This window comes from Centrocercus urophasianus, unplaced genomic scaffold (assembly GCF_019232065.1).
Source record: "Centrocercus urophasianus isolate 14NV4802_14NV808 unplaced genomic scaffold, USGS_Curo_1.0 seq_74, whole genome shotgun sequence".
In the NCBI taxonomy this organism is placed as follows: Eukaryota; Metazoa; Chordata; class Aves; order Galliformes; family Phasianidae; genus Centrocercus; species Centrocercus urophasianus.
In genome coordinates, this window is record NW_024885355.1 from 53,542 (window position 1) to 78,245 (window position 24,704).

The window sequence follows — 24,704 nt, forward strand, 5'->3', positions numbered from 1 at the left end:
GCCTACCATGAATTCTTGGATTGGGTTGTGCTACCATGAATTGTTGGGTTGGATTGTGCTACTGTGAGTTGTTGGATTGGGCTGTGCCTACCATGAGTTGTTGGATTGAACCTTTCTGCTGAATCATTTCTTTGGTCTGTCTCAGTAAGGTGGAAGCACTCAGAAGCAGAGACCTCGCTTTTGTAACGCGTTGTTGCAAACTCAGGCACGAATTTGGACACATTCGTGAGTATCTTCCCCCCTGAATAAACTCTTCTGTTGAAACCTTGTGGAAAACATCCATGAAGGCTTAACGCACTGCCATCTCATCATCAGAAGGAATAAGTAGGGAATTTCCACCGCGCTTTGGTGCACTGAGAGCCAGAATTGAATCCCCAAAGCCAACACAGCGCGTTCTCATTGAGGTGGGCAGGAGATCCTCTAATTGTTCCTTGCTAACTCCTGTCAGCAGTTCGGTTTTAGCCAAAATTCAGTACTGAGTCAGTTGGGCTCACTGAGGGGTGAAATCAGGCGCAGTTGAAGCAGCCCAGGGTGGATTGTGGTCACACTAATTTTCTTTTATCACGACGACAGTAGTCTGTGTATGATGGTGACTTTTCGGAGCAACCCAAAGAGTAGTTGTGAAGTCGCAGTGTTCCATAGGCAAACTCAGAGTGTCTCAGAGCAATTAGGCGGCACGTAATTAGGTTTGTAGAGCATCAGCGGGACTTCAGATTTTGTTTGTTAGTTGCGCATTTTCTCAGGTGGCACCCAACCAAATGAAGTTTATTTTTCTCGCGTTGCTGTTCCCGTTGGAGCCCTGGGATTGTTCATGTGTCAAATACAACAGTTGATTTCTGCATCTGTCTGTCACATAGCTTCTCTGGGTTTCCTATGGATGTACCTTTCATAGACCTTGAATTGCTCCCAGGCTTATTTTTACCACTTTTATAAAGAGGGTGTGAAGGGGAGGGACAACACTGTAGGGCTAATTAAGGCATCGGCCAACATCGTTGCTATGGAGGATGGGAGGATTGTACAGACTGCAGCTTCTTTTTGTGATTTTATTTTCTTCCCCAGTAAAAGACTTTGAAAACGGCATAGTGGGAGGGAAACAAAGAGCAAGTTGGAAGGTGAGAAGATAGATCACAGCGTGCTTTAAACTGTCAGGAGCCTTTCAGTTCCTGCACAGCTGTGACACTGTTAAATGCCTGTGAATGTCTTCAAGTGGAGAAAACATTGCATTACAATCTTATCCCACTCACTAGGAACTCCTAAGGTTTTGTTTTTTTTGAGAATATTAGTTTTGGAAGATCATATCCCACTCTATTTTTATAGCGAGCACAACAGCATTGGCTTCTCCTTGCTTGACCAGGTATTTAAAACAAGCCAAGACAAAGTATCCCATTGTCAGTGACACATTAAAACTATCTTGGTAATTGCGGGAAAGCTCATCTGTATTTATAAAATAAAACTGATTAGTATCACTCAAAGGTTTTGTGTCTTCTCTTAATGCTCCTTTGTGTTTGCTTTCTTTACAAGCCCAAGTTGAACCAGCACGTCCTCCCCGGCCCCCCAGATCCTGCAGCTTGCAGTTCATCAAGCCCTTATTGATCCAGAGGCGAATGTTTGAGCGAGGAGAGCTGGCTGCCTCATTGGCTCTGTTTCACACAAGGTGGTACTGCTCTTGTTATTCATACTGCATCCAAAAAGATGGCACACAGCTGGAAAAACAGCTCCGGCCACCGGTGGGGCTGGGAGACAGCTGGCTTTGGGGAGCTCTGCGGATGGTGGAAGGGCTGTGCTGCCTCACTGGGGAGGCAATGTTGCTCATCCAGCACCTCTTGTGATCCCAGCTGATCAGCAACATGCGTCTGCCTAAAAATGTTGCCTTCCCATTGAGCAGGAGACTGCTGCACGAGCATCGGGGAGACCGTCCGTGATGCGAGGTTGCTGGTGGGAAGCGGTGCAGCGAGGAGAGCTAACAGGACTCCAGGCTTCGTCGGTGCAACAGGTTTTTGTGCTGATTTTCCTTATTTTTAAATCGTTTTCTCCCACCCAATCTGTCTGTCATCAGAGAGCGGAATGCCAAGACGCCAACTTGTACGCTCCTGAAGCTGAAGTGGGAAGATACAGGAGAGAAATGTTACCTCAAGCTGTTTTGCGATGTTGAACAGCTTTATTGAAATGTTCTTGCATTAAAATGAATAATTGGCCACGTATGGAAAAGGTTTGCATTGAAACCTGCTGCTAGAGGTGCTGCTGGAGGGGGCAGACTTGTTCTAGGCAAACCCTGGGCTCTTCCTACCACACTTTGCCACTTTCCAAATGGACAGAGGTGGGTGGAAAGCACCTCCTGCCCTAGTCCTTCTGTCCCCAGATGAGAAAGGGCTGAAGCTTGCCAATAAACCACCTTTTGAGAGGTTTCATTGCTGGTTAGTTTGCTATCAGCTTGTTTTGTGTGTGGTGTAAAATGATTCCAGTTTTTAAGGGATTAGTTGTCAGATGTCAGCTCTGTTGTAGAAGGGATTTGTTCTGTATGTAGTGCATCGACTCACCTGGGTTTAATCTGTTGGACTCTGTTCAGCCTAACTTTGATGGGTCACTTTTTAGAAGTTGTTTTGTTAAAACCTCATTTCAATTTCTGCTCTGGGTATCACTCCTTGACGTGCCTGTAGAACAGCAGTATCAGGTCCAGCCTGGGTTGTCTTTGTTTTAACAGGAAAACAAGATCTATTTCTGGCTTACACTGGCTTTGTTGAATAGAACCGAACCACTACCACCAAAAAATCCAGCACAAAATAAACGAAAATTAGTTTCTGGTACTCAGGTATTACAAAGGACCCATTGACACAGCTCTGTTGAGCCAAAACCTGGCTGGAGGAACCCCGTGTGGGCTGGCACTGCTTTCCCCACTCCTGTAAGCAGGCGCTCTCTGCTCCTGTGCAGGGGAAATTCTCTCCCAAAACTGCGAGTGGAGGAGAATGTAAGCTGTGTTTTTGGCTTTGCCTGGACAACTCAGTGGCTCTCATGGGGAGGGAAGGATGTTTTGTGCCCCAGCTGCAGAGCAGCACTCCACAGCCCGATGCTGCGTGCCTGTATTGATTGCCTACCCGAAACGAGCTCAGCCTGTTTCTTTAGGCAAAGCTAACTGTAGTTTCCTTGGCTGGGGAGAGGTGAGATGGGGAATAAATCTAACACTTGCTCTAATTATTGTTTTTTTGGCCTTTTGGCAGCAGTGCTGGCTTTCCGTCAGGTCCACCTGCCAGCAGTGGGCCATGCTCTGCGTGCGGGGCCAGAGGCTGTGTCAGAGGGGCTGGTGCTGTTAGCTCAGTGCCAGCAAGGCCTTCATCCCGCTGTGCCAGAGGGATAACACTCTCAATATCAGTGAAAGCTGATGACTTAACAGCTTTTCAGTATCTGAAGGGAGGTTGTGAGAAAGGGGAACAGACTCTCCAGTGGGGTCTGTTGTGATGGGATGAGGGGAAATGGTTTCAAACTAAAGGAGGAGAGATTTAGACAGGGTATAAGGGAAAAGTGTTTATGATCAGGGTGGTGAGGTGCTGGCAGAGGTTGCCCAGAGAGGTGGTGGTGTCCCATCCCTGGAGACACCCAGGGTCACGAGGAAGGGGCTCTGAGCATCTGATGGAGCTGTGTGTGTCCCTGTGCACTGCAGGGGTGTTGAGCCAGCTGGCTTTAAAGGTCCCTTCCAAATCAAACTGTTCTGTGATTCTGACTTTGGAGGATGGCACTTGAAAGGTGAGCTGACATCAACTTGCTCAAGCCACCCTTGTCTCATGTCTAATATTGTATTTTTTGCATCTGTGTTTGAAAAAAAAGAAAAGAAAAAGTACATATATACTTGCAGTTCCATGGTCTCGTCTTAGGTGTTAATATGAAATCATGGACAACTCGTGGGCAGCTCGTCCTGAGGTGGCATAGCACATGACAGCTGGCAGGAGCAGCTCTGCAAATGTGCACTGGTCTCAGCTGCCTAAAAATCTCATATAGGATGTAATCAGGCAGTCAGTTAATTAAGTTACATCTGCATGAAAAACCATTAAGCTCGAACGTGCGATTGGTGTGGATGGAAAACCTGTCAGGTTGGTGCATTGAATTTTGCACAAGGTGTTGGCGTCGGACCCAGGGCTGGGCAGCAGGAGAAGGAATCCAGCTGGTGAGAAGAATTCTCTCCTCATCTTCCTCCCTTCCTATGGAAAGACACAACACGGTGCAACGCTCAGAGTTTAATCCCAGCTCTGCCTTTCGGCTTGTGTGTCTCCATTGGCTTCTCCATTTGGGAAGGGATATTCCTCCAGTTGGCTTTGTTGTCTGGAGTCCCCAGCAATTTCTATTTCCAGCTGGGACTGAAATGTGCTGCAAGCATGAGGCTTTTCAGAAGAAAATCTTGTTTTCTTGCAGGGTATTTCCTAATGGAGGAATCGTAGAGTCGTTGAGGTTGGAAAAGACCTCCAAGATCATCAAGTCCAACCATCAACCCATCAACCCATCACCACCTACCTTCCCTTTCCTTGGTGAGGCTCAGAAATGTCTCTGCCCCTTCTTTCCAGCTCTCGCTCCTCTGGTCTTGCTTTCAGTAGACTGCTTCCAGGCTCTGGTCCCAAATCAGAGCCCTGGCTGAGTTGGGGTTGTCGTCTGTGGTTTTGTCTGACACAACGAGCACCGCTTGGAGCGCGGCTGCTGGCTGTGGAAATTATGTTCTCATATTAATCTTCTTCTCCCCGCGAAATTATGGCAATAGTGAAATTTTGCTGCAACCTGATAACATCCTCCGTGCTGTAATTGGAGACGTGAGTGCCCTGGTGGAAAGAGGAACCTGACGCATGTCTATTTTCTGTGCTTTTTGTGGTGTGTGGGACCGAGAGGGAACAGTTCCTCAAGGGAAGATGGGTGAGTGATGGACACAGTGCAGATGTTCTGATAACATCTCAGTGCTCTGTTATCTCACTGAGTTCTTCCTTGCTTTCACAAGCATTTAAACCTCATCTCTGTCCCACCGCTCCACCGTCTTGATGCCTGGTCTAAAGGGCGATGAGGTCTCTCCCATTTCCCCTGCCAGCACCACTGCTGTGGTGCAGGTGTTTATTGCATACATGCAACACAACTCATTGCAGTCCCCGTGGCTGCTTAGAAACAGGCACACCAGGCGATTTCTCTACCCAGATTGATGCAAAACCACAAGCTTTCAGCAGGTTTTCAGCTTATTCTGCCAAAACCACAGGCTTGGTGCTGGAGCAAAAGAGATACGGTGGTCGCAAAGAGCTGCTAGTAACGTGCGTAAGGCAGCTGCTGGATGAGGTGTGACGAGCTTCCTGGGCATGGTTTGGTGGGTGATATTGGTGGTAGGTGGATGGTTGGACAAGGTGACCTTAGAGGTCTTTTCCACCCTTAATTATTCTGTCCTTCAAGATCACCATGTGAAGAGAGAGCAGGAGAGAGCATTGAGCTGCTTTGCTTCACAGGTCTTCTATCCAGAGGGTGCTTAATGTCCATGCACTGTTGTCCACGTTTCCATTTCCCACTTGCATTTGCCAGAACTGTGTGAGTCTCAGGCTGGGGTGAGTTTTTAGTTCTTGTTTAACACGTTATGCTATGTGGGCCACGTAATTTCACCTAGATTTTTCAGTGTATTATTTGCAACTTAACTGCAGTATTTAAGAAAAGTGTAGAAATCCTTTCTAGCACAGCAAATCACAGAAAAAGAAGGGATGAGAGTTTGCAGCACTGACTCAAACAGCCAGAAACTCCTCTTTACAGCCACAGCATCTCAGTGTTTAATTCCCAGTTGACTTCGAGCGCATTCCTCCTTGTGCCTTTTCATCCCCTGTACAACAGTCCAGTTTTAACATCCAACCTTGGGCTTTCATGCTCTTTGCCTGCCTGGTTCAGAACACCTTTCTGAGACCTCAAACACTGATACAAAGCAAGTGCAGCCCCACAGCCTGGTTTCCCAGGGAGGTGGTGGATGCCCTGTCCCTGGAGACATCCACGGTTGGGATGGATGTGGCTCTGAGCACCCGATGGAGCTGTGGGCGTCCCTGTTCATTGCAGGGTTGTTGGACCAGGTGGCCTTTAAGATCCCTTCTGACTCAAACGTGACTCCGTGACCTGCAGCAGCAGTCTCAGCTCTGTGTGCATCCTCAGTAACCTTTCCCTGGGCCAGCAGGAAATGCTCTCATGTTGGAGTGGGTGGAGGGCCCCGCTGGCTCAGCCCTGGGTTGTTTGGAAAGCGATAACTTTGTCAACAGCACGCGGTGTGACAAGGCGAGTTGCTGTTTGGCTGCCTCGTGCTAAACCGGGCTAGGATTTGTCCTGGGTGAGAAGTCCAAGGTGCTGTCAGCTTGCCTGGGAACTGCAGATGGCCTGAGAGGGAGGCTTTAATCCTCCCTGCCTGACATTAGCCAGATATCAGCATTGGAGGACATGAGTGATTGCCTGGGTTCGCTGCGTGCAGGACTTCCAGCAGCAATGAGGAGCGTTGCAGCCTCATGCTACGTCAAACTGTTGGCCAACAGAGCAGAGTTTGGAATGAGATGATCTTCAGGGGTCCCTTCCAACCTGGATACTTTATCATTCAACAATTTTTTGTGCTTTATTTTCTTCCTCCCTCCTTCTCTCCCTCCCTCCCTCCCTCCCTCCCTCCCTCCCTCCCTCCCTCCCTCCCTCCCTCCCTCCCTCCCTTCCTTCAGCCTGAGCATCTCTGCAAACAGCGGCCTCAACCTCCCCTATGATTTTGGGTAGGAGGCGAACAAGTAAAGCAGATCCCAGCAAACCACAACCCAAAGCAAAGATGACCCAAAGCTTTTCAACCCCTTTTCTCCAGAGAAAATCAATGTGAACAGGTTGGTGGTTTTAGTCTCATCCAACTTCCCTGACTTTGAGGCCTCCTAAACAGAGAGCAGAAGAGGCTGGCAAACCCCATTCCAGGAAGAGGAAATTGAATGTCTCCTGCTTTCATCAAGGAAACAAAGGTCTTATTTCCCTGCCAGCCTCACAACAAGCTGGTTAGAGAGTTAGAGAGTGAGAATGGAAATCTGGGTTTGTAATGGAAGTTTGCTTTGGAGGTTCCAATTTCCCGTTTCTTGGTTGGAGAAACTGTATTTGGTTTCTTGTTTCCCAGTTGCTTCTCAATCCAGATAACCATAACCATCTGTAGGGTCTCCATTGGAAGGGTTTGGGAGGCAGTCTCAGGGGAGGCGGAGCCATTAATGAGCGAGAACATAATAAGAGAGAGCAGAATGATGAATACAGAAAGTGGCAGGGGATTGGAGCTGGGTGGGCTTTAAGCTCCCTTCCAACCCAAACCATTCTATGAAAATAGGGACAAAAGTGGGGCTGAGCATGGGAATGAAGGCGGGAATAAAGATGAGAATAAAGATGGGGATGAAGATAGACACAAGTCGCTTGAACCTCCTTAGCAGGGGCCTATGTGCCTGGAGAGGGAGATTAATTATTAATTATCCCCCATGCACCGCTCCTCTTGCATCCCATACTCCAAATGAATTCCCAGTGCCTTCAGCCTGAGGCCAGGGAGCGAGAGCTGTCTTCACCTGCGTGTCTGGGAGGATGGGGCTCCTGATCTCTGCTTTGGGGTCCCAGAATGACACAAGTGGTGGTGACACAGATGTGCACTAATAGCAGGATTTCATCTTCCAACACATCTGACAAGTCCTGGGCTCTTAGGGCAGCCTCTAACGAAGCATCCCCAGCCAAGGAAGCCCCACATGAAGTGGAGGAGGACGCTGGGGACAGGAGGAGGGGGCTCATCTCCGGGATGCAGTAGGTTTTGTTCAGTCCTCGCTGTTGTATTTGCACAGGGAAAAAATAAATCAGGGCTGTTCTGGTCTATATCTGGCCAATTTCAGTCTGGAGTTCCTGACAGGTGACCCCAGGGTACGGTTGCAAGCTCTCAGTGCTTATTTTTGACATCATAATCCAAATTGACATTCGGTGCTTGAATATACAATAAGTTCATTACAGCTAAACCCTCCGGCTCAGGGATTTCCTGTTGGTAAGTCTCAGAAAATCAGGATTCCCTGTGGTATCGGGCTGAAAACGTTTACAGATAAAATTCAAGTTAGCAAGTTATGCCAAAATGTTTTTGGAGCCAAAGCGGAGCTGTGTTTCGTGCAGTGGTGCTTTGTCCTTCCTCGTGCTCTGGAGTGGAGGTGGAGCACCCTGCCCCGCACAGCTCCCAATCAGGGGCTCAGTGCTGCTCTCAGGAGGAGCTCATTAAGGAGCAGTGGAGAAATCCACGATCCTTTATGTGAGTGTTTTTTGGAACCTGAACTCTTGCCTCTTATCCCACTTTCTAAAGAGCAGGAGAACGTTTTGCTCCACGTGTTACCAAAACAGCCTCTGAACAGCCACAACTAGCACAGTGAGAGTTTTGATACCGCTGTTACTGCCATCGGAGGGACGAATCTCCCAAACTTCCTGTGTCTACATGAGAATTGCAACACGATGGGGTTTTTGCTCAAGCTCTTGACCTCCTGGTTAATCAGCTGTGATGATGAAGTGAGAACTTGGCCCAGGGCTTATCTGTGCCCATCTGACGCATGATCAGCATCTCTTCTGCTTCCACCTCCTTCCCTCGATGAAACTGATACCTTGTAAAAGCAGGGCTCCTTCCTATCAGAGGAATTTGAAGCTGTTTTTCCAGTAAGATGAGTGGTAAACTTTGCTGTGTCCCAAAGAAAAATGTGAAGTGTCTCCTGTCAGGAGCTGCATAGCAGGAGATGTGCTGGGGGTTCCCAAAAGCAGCTGGATCACAGCTGGGTCACAAGGTGATGCTGTTGCAAACGAAGACATACGTCTGCTGCTAAGCACTGCCAAGATGGGATGCGTAAGACTTGGGTGATAATTCTTACCATAGAATTGTAGACTCATTAAGGTTGGAAAAGACCTTCAAGATCCCCAAGTCCAACCCCAAGCCATCCCACCGTGCCCACTGACCATGTCCCCAAGTGTCACATCCCCACTATGACCCCACCACCTCCCCGGGCAGTCTGTGCCACTGCATCACCACTCTTTCTAGGAAAGAGATTTTCCTTAATAGCCAACCTTCCACCTGGTGTTGGGAAAGCTTGTCTGGTCAATAGTGCCTGGCTTTGGGTTCTGTGCAGCGAGAAGGCTGTGGGTGTACAGGAGCATCCTGTAAACAACAGTAGGTTTGGAAACAAGAGCTCCAACCAGAGCTCAGAAGCTCCTCTAGCTTAGAGAAGAGAGGTGGCCATGAAGATGCAGTACAGCAGGAAGGGCCTTGTGCTTCTTTGCCACTTCAGTGTGACCAGAAGGAATGCATGTACACACAGCAAATTTCTAAAAAAATATATCAATTCAGAGCTGTTGAAGTAGGAAATAGTAGGGGAGATGGTCCAAGGAGACCATTATCCCTGCTACTGGAAGGCTTGAGGAAATGCAAAGCCATGCAGAGTAACTGGGACTGGAAGCTCTGGGATTGCTTTGTGGATGGAGATCCCACAGCTGGACCCCTTGTTCCAATGTTTGACCGCCTGCATGGCAAGAAGCATTTCGTGATGGGGACTTCTGTTCTAACCTGTGCTATGATCTCTCTTCCCAACAGTGGGCACATCCAAAGAGGATCCCACCAACTGAGCTGCAGACGGCAGTAAAATCCCCCTTTGCCTTCATTCCAACTGCACCCTCAGCTTTGGCATCTCCTTCCACGCCCCAACCTCCAGCCCACGGCTTGGTGACACTGCTGGGCTCATTCCTGTTGGCCACCATCTACCAAAGCATTGGCCTTTGTTGTCCCAAGCCCTTTCCCCAGAAGCTGCTCTCCATCCCATCTCTATGTTATGCTATCCCTGCAGGATGCTCCATTCCAATACGACCCTTCCTCAGCCACCTAAGGTGGTCTCCATGGGCTCCTGAGCTCCTTTCCAGCTCGGTGGTTTTGTTCATTTGCATCGCACATATCCCTCATTCCCTGAGAGTTCAAGAAAAAGCTCGGGAAGAGTTTGCTATTCTTTCCTCCCCTGGTGGTTTTTAAATTTTACACATCTTAAACCCAATTAATTCGCTAGTTGCTGGGAGTGCAGCATCCTATGTGGTTCCTGTGAGAAGAACGTGATAAAAGTAGGATTATCACTTGCAACGGCCCTAGAAAAAATCTGGTAATGCTTCCTTCTGTAGCATGAGCTTTTGTGGAGGATCAGCCTTGAGCTCTGCAAAGAAAATTATGAAGTACGGCACTTGAGAACAGTTTCTTCGTGGTCTGCTGTGTTTCTCTTGATTGCTTTTTGTTATGATGAGTGACAGGTGATTGCTCTTCCTATAGGCTCGTGGTGGTGTCCTCATGAAGGAGATGGGCTCTTGGTGGCCATGTTCAGCTTGCCCTCAGGATGCTGTGGTGTTTGGGTCCATAGGTGAGAGAATCCAGCAAAATGTGCTCTGGAAAATGCCCTAAAGGAGAGAGCAGAGACCTACCCAGCCAAGAAGTCTTCCCAATCTGTGATCTCTCTGGTGCCTTGGGATAGACCTAGGTCTTAAAATTCCACATTTCAATGGTTTGTACAGCTCTGTACTATTCCTTCTTCTTCTTCCTACCTCTAAATCTTTTATCTTCATCCTTTTCCCCTAAAAAAGAAAGAGGAAATGCCAAAGAGGAAATGCCAATTCTGGATGGGCAGCGCTGGGCTGCCAGTGCCACGCACAAGGGACCAACCACTCCCCTAGTCCTGCTGGCCTTGCTGTTTCTGACACAAGCCAGGATGCCATTGGCCTTCTTGGCCACCTGGGCACACTGCTGGCTCATTTGGGGCCCTTTGAGGCATTGAGCTATTCCAAACCAGGCTTCATCCTTGTATGCCCTGCGCACCTCCACCTTGAGAACCACCAGTCACATACAGTAGAGAATCCAGGACCTACTTCTCCTCTGAGAGGTGCACTTGGGCCGCTCAGATACATTTTGAGCTGGAAAAATTGGAGCTGAGGATGTTGGCTGGTGCCATGCTGCTGGAGTGACCGGCTGCAGGGAGAGGGGTGGGATGGAAACTGCAAGTTGGTTCAGCTCCATCACCTTTCCATTGGGTCTCCATTTATAAATAGTTCGGGTCAACCGTGTGCGCCTTGACACTTTTTCAAGGCTGAAGACACTGTGGGTTTTATGCTTAGAAAATTTCCTTCCCTGGCTGCCCTCAGCTGCCTGCCTGCCAGGAAAGTCCAGCAGCAGAATCAGAAAAGTGCCTCTCTGGATTAAGTGAGAGCCCTAACCCGAGCTTCGTGCTGGGCTGCATGGCACCAAGGAGGCAGCAAAGCAGTGAGAGTCCTGCTTTACTTGCTTTGGGACTGGTCCTCAAACGAGGGAGGAGAGGGGAGAAGGAGTTGTCCCCTGCTGACCCAGCTGTCCTCAGCAATGGGAACCTGGGAAGGAGTCATCTTGCAGAATGTGCTAAAACATATAGGATTTTTTATCTGTGAAGTCACCAAAACAAAGCAGAGTCATCTTCCTTGGCTGAAAGTGAATGATTTTGTTTGTCTTGCAACCTTGTGCATTGCTCCGATGAGCGTTCAATGCCCACCACACCAAACAGCAGCAGTGTGAGAGGAGCATCACATGCAGAGCCATTCCTGCTGAGCTGTGCCCATGGCCAGGCCCGCAAGTCATGCTTCCTATACAGAATCTTTGTTTTCTTCTTCTTGCTACTGCTTGTAGCTCCAATTCAAAGGCAATCTTTGCCCCCAAAGGCTGGTGATGAGATATACATCCATTTTGCCTTAATGCTTTGCTACAGGACAAATCCACGGAGAGGAGGGGGTGCAGTTCATAGAATCATAGAATCACAGAATCGTAGAGACATAGAATGGCCTGGGTCAAAAAGGACCTCAAAGATCATCTAGTTTCAACCCCCCTGCTGTGGGCAGGGTCGCCAACCAGCAGACCAGGCTGCCCAGAGCCACATCCAGCCTGGCCTTCAGTGCCTCCAGGGATGGGGCAGCAAGGCTTCTCTGGGCAACCTGTGCTATCTCGTGGCCACTGTGGTCAGCATCCGTCAGAGCTGTTCAATCAGGGAGTGAAGTGGGTGCTGACATTCAATCAATTGCAGCGGGACAAAGCTCTGTTATGTCAAATGGCTAAAGACACATACGATGGCTGCTGCCAACCTCTGGAGCAGGCTGGGGTGTTTGCCAGCTTCCATTGCACAACAAAGATACTGCAGAGCCGTCATGTCGCACCCAGGTTGCCTATCCAGTGCCAGTCAAAATAAAGAGCTCAGCCTCTTTTCTGCATCACCTCCTGGCTCTGGGACCCCTTTGGGATGGTGCTGGCAGAGCTCGGACCCGGTGGACAACTCTTCGGGCTGAAAAAGTGAAAAATGTTGGGAATTTCCTGCCCGTGCTGAGCAGGCAGAAATGTTCTCCCATGGAGTTTTATGAGGCTGCGGATCCTGGAAAGGTATGAAAGGCAGAAAGGACTGATCAGCAGAGAGGGAAAACCTGATTGGAAGGAAGTCCATCTTGTTGAAGCCTTGTGGTTAGAATGCCTCTGAAGGCCCAGGCATGATTTTGACCCAGGGAGGTGGTGAAACCTCATCAAATCCAGCACTGCACACTTGCTGAGCCCCTCACATTGGTGTAAAAATGCTGAAAGTGCACAGGAGCTGCCACAGAGCGTGGACACAAGGTAGGTGGGCAGGAGCACCTGCAGCTGCCCCTTCCCTTTATGCTGGAAGGGGTCTGTCAGAGCCATTGTGGGTTTTGTGGGGGTTGATGGCATCTTCAGGAGTAACCCAACCACCATCACATCTCCTTTCACTCTGCTCATGCCTAGGGGATGGCACAGGGATGGATGACTTTCTCAGCTCCGGGATGCATGTACACATTGCTGCCTGTTTTCCTGGATCCAACCATGAGGGACACCTCTAAGCCAGGACTCCTTCTTGTACTTTCCATCTCTGGCAGCCAAAGCCAACAGCTTTTTGGGGGCTGAGACTTTTTCCAGCAGGAGGCATCAAGATCTGTTTTTTCCCGGCTATTCCCCCTCTTCCAGAGCCCTGTCTCTGTGCTCCAGATCCAGAAAATTGAGTTTCAGTTGCCCTGAGAAGGCAGCTGCTACCCATGGACTGGAGATGTTGGGTGGGCACAGCATCCTTCATGCAAGACAAACACCTGCTCTGGGGATGACTCTCTTGAGTCCCTGTTTTGCTCATTGCAGATGAAGGAGTCCACGCAGTCACTGCCATTCATTTCATCCTGCTATAGATGATTAAATCTATAAGATGAGCAGCTTCAATATATGCAGTTTTTGCAATGGGCATTTAAAGGGAGAGGAAAGAGGGAGCAGATACAGCTGTCTCTCTGTGCTAGTATTATTTCTCTTTAACTACACATGCAAGATATAATATCTAAATACTCACAGGCTCTTTCCTGTACTTGTGCGTGATGATGGATGGATAGATAACCTTTCTCCATAAAAATATACACAGTTAAGGGTAAATTTTTCATTGTCATCTCTAGCTTGTGTTTAACAATTTCTTTTCCTCTATTTTTTTTTTCTCCTTTCCTGGAGTATTGTGAGTGGAGAGATCTGACCTGCGTCTAACGTAATATTCTTGGATGGTTTTTTTGAGTAATGGCACCATTATTGTACAACCTCCAGCAAGAACAATTTGCAAAGTGTTGCAAACTTTTCAAAATGACCTGACAACAGCTCTCCAGCCAAAGTGGTTTTGCAGGGATCTGTTCCAGCGTTGCGGGAGCAAGGGAGGAAGAAAGGCATTGGAGCCCTGCGCGAGCCTGCTTTTGCTTCAGGATTGTAATGCTGGTGAAGGGAACTTGAGGTTCAGTGCTGCAACCTCTACATGGAAAAGTCGCTCCCTTTGGGATGAAAGAATCATTAAGGTTGGAAAAGAGCACTCTGAGATTGTCACGTCCAACAGTCAGCCCGTCCCACCGTGCCCACTGACCGCGTCCCTCAGTGCCACACCTCCACGGGTCTTGAACACCTCCAGGGATGGTGATTCCAAAGCTTCATTGCTGTACTCTAAAATGAAGGAGAAGCCGTATCCAGGAGGACCCTGATCTAAGTTGCTGCTGCAGGAACCTCAGTCCTTATCGCTGATGTGCTCACTGTCCCCGCCCATCCCTCTTCAGACTTGACTGTGGTGTTCTTTTCTAACCTTAATCACTCTATGATTCAAAGAGCATGTTTCTGGTGGGCTGATGGGGAGGAAACTCCAAGTCTTGCTGGGACCACGCATGGCAGGAGCACTGATGCTGGCACCCTACGGACACCGATGGGCTGGCGTCTGCAAGAAAACGGGGTGACCCCATGATGATGATGTCCTGCTTACAACAACCTCTGCTCGTGGCATTGCTCCATCCAGTAAGACTGGATGTAAGCAAGAGACAAAATCTACCTGGACACCCAAGGCAGTGTGAGCAACACGCCGTTGCTCCCCAATGAACAGTGTTAATGGCAGCCGACCTCCCCCAGCTCCCCTCATGATGAGCCCTGCCTCCTTTGTGCTAACAGACCCCTCTCATTCTTTTCCTCTGGAAGCACTAAAGTTGGCTCGGACCATTATTAAAATAAAAGAGGGACCCCAGAGGATCTTTAACCAGGAGATCTTTAATAATTACTACCTCCTAGACTCTTGCTACTCCGTTTGAACCAGGTTTTCTCATGCTATCTGAGTCCTGCAGCAGAGCTCAAGGCCGTTCCCACAGGGCTGTGAGTGTCATGTGACTTAATTGTCCTCGATATTTTTCTATTCACGTCAAGGGCTTCCTTGGAAATGTTATATAGCTGAGAAAGAGTTTATTATTTGCTGTCAGGAGGCAAATAACACCAGGGCATCTCTGAAGACGTCTATAACGTATCTGCGTAATGTGAAGGTTAAAATAAATCAGTGAAAAGAGTCACTCTCCTGAGGGCAATATACTGTAAAATATTTCATCAGAAGGCCTGGCTATTACTGTGCTTGTAATTAATCTTCCTGGTAATAGCAGGGCTTGTTTTCTCCTGCTGCGTTATCTCACTCCGTGTCTGCGCCGGCCGCTAGATGTCGGGGAAAACCCCCCTGGTTTGCCAAAAATGAATCTCTCCCAGAGCTGGGATTTGCTGGGTTTCCTTGGGATCCAGGATGATGCCCGGAGCATCTGGGAGCGGAGGTGCCTCGGGTGCTGCTTTCATCCATCAGCACTAAACCCTCAGCATCCTTCACCTGCGCCGTGCACATCACCTCCTGAGCGCTACCTGGGTTATAAAGCCAGGCTTTCCCCGAGCATTTGCAACCCTTCTGTTCTCAGATCATCACGTTGTGAGTGTGCCGGGACCTGAGTTTTATGAGCTGAGGGAGCCATTTGTGTCTGTGAAATGAGTGATGGGGGCAAATCTTGTGCAACAAACGCATGCCTGCAGCAGCCGCGACCCTAGATGGATTCGGGGAGCCTCTGGTTGGGGAAACGTGGTGGGAGAAGGACACGTGGGTGGTTCTTGCATGCAAGGAGGCTGTCCTGGTGCAGATGTTCCCTTCCCATCGTGCACACCCAGCGGAGGCACGATGCTCCTCCTTGGGAAAGGTCAAACTCCTTCACCAAAAGAATCCAACAGGAAGGTGCCGGAGATCCACATGTCACTCCTTGTCTGCGAGAGTCACTGCCACGCATTTTTTTCACACGAGGGAAGGGGGGACAAATGCAGAACAAGAGTCTCACAAAGCGGAAACACTATCAAGCTGTTTTCTTGTTAATTGACCTCCTCGGCCGTGTGCTTCCTGGCTCTTGAGCAAGAGCAGACTGCTGCAAATAGCACCGTCACTCAAAGCCATGACCTGCTGGAGAGCAGGGTTCAGAAAAAGGATGCTTGGGGGTAAAAAGGTAATGAAGGAAGACACAGACACTCAAGGTCAGGCTGGATGGGGCTCTGAGCACTTGATGGAGCTGTGGTGTCCCTGTGCATCGCAGGGGAGTTGGACCAGATGGCCTTTAGAGATCCCTTCCCACCCAAACAATTCTGTTCCTCTGTGATTCTATAGGTTTCCTCCTAATGTGCATGGCCTTTCCAGGGAGGCTGAGAGACGTGTGGATGGAGAATGGGATCCGATTCACTTTCCCCATGGCCAACCTGCTGTCCTTCTGACCAGCTTCGTCCTTCTTCAGCATAACCAACCCTTGTCAAACAGCAGTGCTGGGATTTAGGATGTGTGTGTGAACGGATGGCTCTGGCCACCAGGTACTGGTTTCAAAGAGCAGCACTACTCTGCTTTCCATCATGGTGTAATGTTGGGTGTCGGACCTGCGCTCACTCCTTTTTTGGGGACAGTTATTAAAAGGACCCTTGGAATTTCATCACCTTGGCCATGGAGAAAGCTTTGAGACAGAAGAAAGCTCACACGAGCACACAGTCCAGCCGTCTGCACCAATGACCATGCTGCCAGTTCCTAAAAACCCACAGCAGATGTGACTTCTGCAGCACTTAGCTTCCATCAGGTTAGTAGGTTTCCTTCAAAGCCAACCTAAATTTGTTTTGCTGTCAATTATCACATTCCTACCATGGTCTTCTTCCCTCTAGGCTGAGGAGTCTCTGCTCCACCAGTCTTTCCTCACAAGCCAATCTCTTATCACCCTCACTCTTCTGTGAGATTTTTCTGTGCTTGCTCAGCGTTTCATTGCCCTTTCTCACCGTGTTGGTGCTGTTTCAAAATGTTATGTCTCGTATCTACGGTTGGATCCTTCAGATGAAACCAAGATGAAGTGAGAAAGGGTAAAGATGACTGAATAGAGGCCTTCTCTTTTCCAGGGCTGACCTAATCCACTCTCTCCCTTCTTTCACCTGGTCATCCTGGACCAGAGCTGTAGAATTCAGTTCAAGAGGCATTTAGACAGAGAGAGATATATACGTAATCTGAAACACAAGATAGTGACTGTGTCTGCTGACTGCCTGAAAAGGCACTGTTGGTTTCTTGTCCAAGCATGCGGTGCCTTCCCCAGAGAAAGACCTGTCTCATTGCTTGGATCTTCCGTTCCTTGAAACCGAATGAAAATCTCAGTCTAGCAGAGGCTGTCCTGACAAAATGATTTGGAACAAAAGATAATCACCTATTGTTATGCTGCAGAACTCCTTGACCAGTTGGGATTTCTCCAAGAGCCAATTGGACATGATGAATAGCGGTAATTTCAGAGCTATGCGCATTCACAGGGTTTGCAGTTTTCCACATCTACTGCATGATGGAGGGGGGGTGGGATGGGGGAAAGGGTTTCAATCAGCTCCAAGTCAGCAGCCTGGACTCTATCCTGCAGCGTCCAGCCGGTGAGGTGTTTGTAAAGTAACGACTCATGTCTGCAGCAAATATGCCCATTTTCCAAAACGCTAATTCATTTCTCTGTCCAAAATGCTAACGCATAGGGTCTTTCCTAAAGAAGTTGGAAAGCAGGTGTCTGCTTTCATCTGAACTGAAAGACTTCTGCATAGTCTTCCCTACAGGACTTTTTCCTTTGGAGAAGTTTTCTGTGCCAGTGGCACCCTTTGCCGTGGATGGGGTTGGAATGAGATGGACTTTAAGGTCCTTTCCAACCTATTCTATGATTCTGTGATTCTTTACTGTTATTTCTCTTCTTGTAGAGCTAATACACTGGGGCACCCATCTGCACCCACGTCCCTTAGTGCAATCTCCCTGTAGTGACGTGCTCAGGACATTGCCCCATCCTTACAAAAGAAATTCCCCTGATGAGTTGGACACCAAATCCCACTGTCACCTTATTGTATTCAGGAAGACTGGAGCCAGGGATGTGAGAATTAATGTAAAAGTGCCCTCTCGTGGCAAATGGAGCTGTTATCATTAGTCATCATTTTGGGGAAATCCTTCATGTCACTGGGGTTGTGATTTATAGAATCATGGAATCGTAGAATCGTTTGAGTTGGAAGGGGCCCTTAAAGGACACCTGGTCCAACCTCCTGCAATGGACAGGGACACCCACAGCTCTATCAGGTGCTCAGTGCCCACCCAGCCTGACTGTGGGTGTCTCCAGGGATGGGGCACCACCACCGTCTGGGCAGCCTGTGCCAATGCCTCATCACCCTTACCATAAAAAACTTCTTTCTTAAATCCAATGTGACGTGTGGTTTGCAGTCTGGATGCATTCAGTGGAAGGATGGTGTCACCATGAGGTCTTCAAGCTCTGCACAGCTTACCCAATGATCCCTCAAGCACCCGGATTGCAGGGTGGGCTTCACAGGTGGGAGCTGGCCATGGGTGAGCTTAGGAAGGAAGAAGTGTCTTTGGGGGTCCAGAGTGAGCCAGGAAGGGACTTGGGCTTGCAGTAAGATGATGGGTGTGAGCCTGGCCCTCAGGATTATTCATCCCACTGCAATTTGGAGTTTCCTTTGCTTCAGGTAGATCTGCTGGGTATGAAGTGTTCTCAGCTGCAGAGCAGAATGCGCACTTAAGCAACCCTTGTGCCTGAAGCCACGAGCCTGCTTAAAACAACACTCCCTCTAGAAGAGATGATTTAGTAGCAAAAACTCAGTAAAGCAGTCTGGGGCTTTTGTTATGCCTGCTCTGAGGGCTGTGATGCTGTGCTCTCTCTGTATGAGCTGCTCCTGCACATTGTCTGGAGCAGTCACCCATTAAGTACCTAATTAATCAGGAGGCTGGGTAGAGTCTAACCACAGGAGCTGTGAAAGGGGAGTTTTATGGACCGTTTTCCTTCATCTCCTTTTTGTTTTAGGAAGGGACATAGTATTTTCTTTGCACTAATGATTACTTTGGAGTACCGGTGATGTCCTCCCTCTTCCAGCTTTCTCTACCTCTTCCCTTGCTCCATGGAAGAGAGATTTATGGCTGGACTGGATAGTTCTTTGAAGGAACTCACCATGGGAAGAAGACAGAAAGCAGAGTAGGAGTGGGATTCATATCCTGTAGTCCAGCTCAGGCATAGGAGTTAGGCAGGCAGGTGAATGCTACCTTGGGATAACTGCTGCTCTTCCATCCAGGGATCAGTGTGTCCCAGGTGAAAGAGTTGCTACCCTCAGTTACTTGGCTTTGCCATGCAAAACCAAAGCCTCAGTGGCTCATCTTCATTTCCAGTGTGTGTTGGTGAGTAGAGATGGGGTCTTTTGTGCTCACGTGATGCTACATCTTCCCAACTGAGGACCCTCCTGTGGCTGGGGAGGATGAATAAGAGAGGATGCTGCTGTGGGGAACTGCAGATCAGAGGCACTGCGGAAGCAAGGGTAGTATTTGGGGTCGTTCCTTCAGGACAGGAATTGTATCCTGGTCACCTGCTCATATGGCATGGTGCTTGTTTGAGGAAGGATCGTCTTTTAAATCATGTAGATTTACAGCACCTCAAACTTGACACACTTGACCGAGCCAACCAAGCTAGTAACAGCCATAGCATTTTGCAGGCATTTTGCTGGATGGAGAGAAGATGCATTGCAACTGTGTGCCATGTGGATGCAGACAAAAATACAAAGTCCTGAGAACTGTTACTGCTTCTACGCACGAGCAGTAGAAGGGAGGAATCAGAAAGGACATGAAGTACCCAGGTGAGGAAGCAACGGGAGGAAATGCCAGCACACCAGAGCCTGGGCTGGTCAAAGACATGTCTACCTGCCCCCAGCACAGCTTGGTGTTCATGAGATTATCCAACAACATACAGCTTTGATGCTCAGTTTTTCAGACCTTGGCCTTCAATTTAGAACCACAGAATCATAGAACCGTTAAGATTGGCAAAGACCACTGAGATCATCACGTCCAACCAATTTGTTATGACTGTAGCAACCACTGAGCTGCTCTTCTTGCCCAGCAACTGGTGGTGGTTTGGTTTGGAGCAGGAGGTTGGTCTAGAGACCTTCCCACCAGCCAGCACTGCTGTGGTTGAACGATGCTCACATAATCCCACTATTCTTGGAGTAAGTGGGTTTGGTCTTAGGAGGCCTCGTGCAGCTCATTGCACCCTGTGGTTCCTTCAGGACAGAAAGGGTTTCTCCTCCCGTAGGCGCTGATCTCCATGGTTGCCTCAGGGTGCTACTGAAGCAGTCATGATTGATAATAGCACTATGTTGGGGGGCCACTTTATCAGGAAACACCATGAAGGGAATTATAATCACCATTTAAAGGCATTTTCCCCCTTCCTCTGGTGGGTTATCAGATTACAGGAAATGAGAGCAGTTTTGCTGCCTTATTATGAGAGATGGATGCTACTGTTCAGAGTGTTTGCCCATCCATCTACTTCCCCGCTACCCTTTCTCATCAGGGGATGCACTGTTCATTTCCACATCGATGAAACAGTGAGAAAGCTTCCCAAAGCCTTCTGGCTTACTTTGCTTCCTCATTTCTGGTGGATTTCTCTCTGCTTTGCAATGTCCCAGTATTTATCCTGCTGCTTCACCTAGCTTTCCCCTCCCAGCAGCAGGCCTGCTTGCACCGAAAGATGGATCTCTGTTTTCTTAAATGCTCAGGCAATTAAACTCATTCCTCAGGTGGTCCCGGAGGGGAGCTCTCCAGCCAGCCTTGCCTTCGCCTACAAATCCTTTTTCAATATGCCAAGTGCCTGTGGCTGACCCCTCTTCAACCTGAGCTGCGGAGCTACTGCTCCCCAATCTCCTTCATGCCACTGTTCAGGGGAATTCAGCTGCCCAGGGAGGTGATGAGGTCACCGTCCCTGGAGGGGTTTGAGAACCATGGAGATATGGCACTGAGGTATGAGGACAGTGGGCATGGGGATGGGTTGGGTTTGGACTTGGGGGTTTGAATGGCCTTTTCTAACCTTGATTCTGTGATTCTAAGATCTCTGGAGCATTCCAAATGGGCTCCAGCAGGGTTTGCAGCCCTCTCTCTTGCTTTCTCCATCCCTCCCTTGGGTGAAGTAGAACCCCCAGTTCAATCCTAGGTGGACACAACCTCTTGTGCCTACATTAAAAGCATGCACTACAGAGTACCAGGAGGACCTCAGATAAAAAATGGTCCTCAGACAAGTCATGACCCAGTGCCATCTCTCCAAGTCCTGACCTTGTTGTGGCCAGTTTTTGTGCTTTGACTGCTCTCTCATTCACCATCCGAGAAGTGAGACTCAACCATATTGCTCTCCTAGGTCCCCGGAGGGTCTCAGCAGAAAGAAGACGCTTTGGTTTCTCCTCATCCATAAAATCCTGTCCACCCTCCCTGGTGTGTGATCAGCACAGCTCTGCTACAACTTGGGGATCCTAATGCTGCCAGATACACACATGGAGATTTACCCTGGACTACCAGTGGCAATCTTCTTCGTCTGAATCCAAACTCTGCTCTCAGCATGCAAATGCCTTGGCTGGGACTCTGCAGTCCTTATGGCTGATATCATCCCTATTTGCATCGCTGTTTATTTTAATTTACCCAAGAGCCACAACTATCCTCACAGCCCGTTTCTCCTTGCACTCGCTTAATCCTCATCACGGCCATCACCTTCACAAGGATTCCTTTTTGAAGGGCCTTCTGAATTGAAGTCATCTGGCTTGCTTTTCACTTGGCTCCCTAGGAAAGCACAATTTGCATGATCACATTCAGCACATGCCTGCGTCTGTCTGTTTATCTCTTCAAAAACCATGGAGGCTGCTGAGCACAGAGTATGAATTTCTAATAAGTTTTGTGAACCCAGGCGAGCTAGCAAAAGACAAAAATCCCACCAGTGTTTAATGGAAGAATGCACTGAGGGGTGAGCACAAACCTTGCTAGCATCAGAAAAGCCAATTATGGGGAACGTGGTTATTGGGGATCAGGGTCTTTCAGCTGTACCCTGGTGGGAATGGCTTGCAGGGTTTACACAACTTGCTGTTCAAGCATTACAGCATCTCAGAGACGTGACCAATTAACCCTGAAGTAAACTGAGGCAGGATATGGGTATTGTAAAGGTAAGCAGCACAAACGTCTCCTGGTGTTTTCCCTCTATGCTTTATATCTAGGAAGGCCGGTGTGAAGTCACCAGGCAGGTTTTTTAAATTATTATTATTACAAGGCTGGCTGCCGTGGCAGACATAAAAGAGATATCATGTTCATTGCTCATTCCTCGGGCTGCAATGCACATGTTTGAGAGCGAGCAGATCCTGCCGACAAGGAATTTCCAGTCCTGTTAGATTGATAAATGGGTGCTTCCCCACAGAGCCTGCTGTTACGTGTTTCGGCTCTGCCTGCAGTCAGTGCCAGGATGCTTCCCACCAGCACGGCAGGAGGGAGCTTTGCTGGGGCATCTTGGTGGCCTTCCAGGAGGTGACATGGCTTTGTGTGTATCTCAGGGTCTGGAACACAGATCTTATGGGGAGCAGCTGAGGGAACTGGGATGGGTCAGTCTGGAGAGGAGGATGCTCAAGGGGGGACCTTGTGGCTCTCTACAACTGCTTGAAGGCTGGGGCCAGGTGGGGGTTGGCCTCTGCTCCCAGGTAACAGCGATAGGATGAAAGGCAATGGCTTCAAGTTGTGCCAGGCGTGGGTCAGGTTGGGTATTAGGAAGCATTTCTCCTTTGAAAGAACGGTATTGCATTGGCACAGGCTGCCCAAGGAGGTGGTGGAGTCATCATCCCTGGAGGTGTTTCAGGTGCATGGAGATGTGGCACTGAGGGACGTGGTTGAGGGCTGAGCAGTGCCTACATGCCCTGACACTTGTTTGTCTACGCTGCCATCCATTCTGATGCTGGTGGGTTTTCTCACCTCCAGAAGCAAAACTGACTGAAATTCAGCCCCATGCACAGACTCTTTTAATTGCTCATGCTGATTAGAGTGCATTAACCAAGGGCGGATGTAGTGCTAGCCAGCTGCAAAAGAAGAAAAAGCAATGCCCTTCTGTTGGAAAGATGGACATTTCTGATTTGCAACCAGTGAGAAAGTATAAGGTTAAGACACTCAGCAGCAGCTCTATGGCAATGGCAGATGTAGGAAAAACTTTGGTTGTGTATGTGGCCATTTTTCAGCTCAATATAAGGAATAATTCAGATCTCTCACATCTTAGGAGCAACAAAATCATGGTCACCCAATGGGAACACCCGACAAGTGAGGAGGTTTCTGATGCTTTTTTCCACGTGGAGGATGCCAGCCGTGCTGCTAATCTGCTCTTCAGAAGGCACTAACATCTCTTTACATAAGCAAAACTCCACCAGCAGGATGATCAATTCAATCTTTCCTTCTACCTATCTACCTGTGGGTTTTTTTTTTCCCAAGATTTCCCCTTGTTTTTTCATCCTATCTCATCTGCTCCCTTTTTTCCTCCAGCTAATGGAGATATGGGCTAAGGGAAGGCAGAGAAATAGAGCTTTGGGGGCACAAACCGCGCACGAAGGCAGACCTGGGGGTAGCAGCTCTTTTTGATTGATTTTTCACACCAGTCTTGGAAGCAGGATATCGATGAATTTTTGCTACGAACAAGCAGAAAAGAAGTTTTAATTTGTGTCCCCTGATTTTCCTCCTGTGTGAGTTCTAATCTCCCAACCACCAACGGCAAGGTATGGGGACGTTTCTTCTGGTAGATCAGCAGACAGTGTATTTGCAGAGCGAATAGAAGAGTTAAAAATACTGAGAAATAGGAGAGAGGAAGCCAAAATCCTTGGAATAAAGATATGTGAAAACCCATGGGTTGGAGAATTTAACCTTGTAGACGTAGATGACACAAATCTTTCCTGTCCCTCTGCGAGGCAGGCATGACTTGGACACCATGGCCAGGACAGGACAAGGAAAGCTTGGAGCACGCCAAAGGGAAAAACAGAACAAGGCAGATGGATTCGCTCATCTACAAAGGCTTGGCTGGAAATGTAAGAATTTAAATGAACTCTCCAGCAGGAGAAATACTCCAGGCCATCATAACAAGCAGCAGGAGATACAAGTGTGAATTCAGTCCGTCTTTGTCCTGCCAGATTCCAGATGAGGTCAAGCAGAGGGGTGGTGGGTAGGAGGAAGGATGTTACACAGGGTGAGATGGAAGCGTCCTAGGCTACTAAGGGGGAAGCAGAAGATGAAGAGATACGGTGAACATGTAATGCCCTGAGGTGAGGAGACACTTATGACCTGCTCAAACCATTACAATTAGCAATGGGGCCTCGTGGTCTCTGCTGAGATTGCAGTTCTGAGAGCAAGTGGTAGCAAAGCGCTCTGATTTCAAAGCATTTCTGTTTGCTTGGAGGTTCCAGTGTCTTCCAGCTGTGAACCTTACAGTGGTTGAGTCTCCTTTGTAGATCTGGTAGGGTCCAGCAAAGGCAGAAACCATAGAATCATAGGATGTTAAGGTTGGAAAAGACCTCTGATGTCATCAGTCCACCAATATTGCCCACTAACGTGTCCCTCGGTGCCACAACTCCACAGAAGAAAGAATGGATGATGCTGTTTGATTTTCTGTAGTTCCTTTTGTGCTTGCCTCAGGATGGTGGTGGTGATTTCTGTTAAAAAAAAATATATATCCATACAATTGCCAGCTGTGAATGACTTTGGATAGGAGTGTGCCTGTGTGTGCCTGTAATCTCCATCATAACTTCTAGGGGAAAACAGAGAACCTTGTGAAGAGGTTTAGGATGTCTTTGGCATGTCCTTGTGTACAGTCGGATGTGTCTTAATGGAGAGATGGGTTCATGTGCATATAATTTGACTAGCTTAGATAGCAGGGAGGGTCAAGTTTCTTGGCTCATGATCTGTCCCATGGATGGAAAAAGCCACAGGGACTTCTTGTCCTTTCTCTCCTTCTCCTTCTCCTTCTCCTTCTCCTTCTCCTTCTCCTTCTCC

The 24,704-nt window shown here is 48.6% G+C and overlaps 1 long non-coding RNA gene across 1 annotated transcript in view; it reads left to right on the plus strand.

Annotated features, from left to right (window-relative positions):
• Positions 1-6: 6 nt before the first annotated feature.
• Positions 7-24,704, plus strand: part of LOC122170909 — a 27,513-nt gene continuing 2,815 nt past the window's right edge. The window contains exons 1-2 of the long non-coding RNA XR_006171881.1: positions 7-225; positions 1,522-1,993. This is a non-coding gene — a long non-coding RNA (uncharacterized LOC122170909). The remainder of the gene's footprint in view (positions 226-1,521; positions 1,994-24,704) is intronic.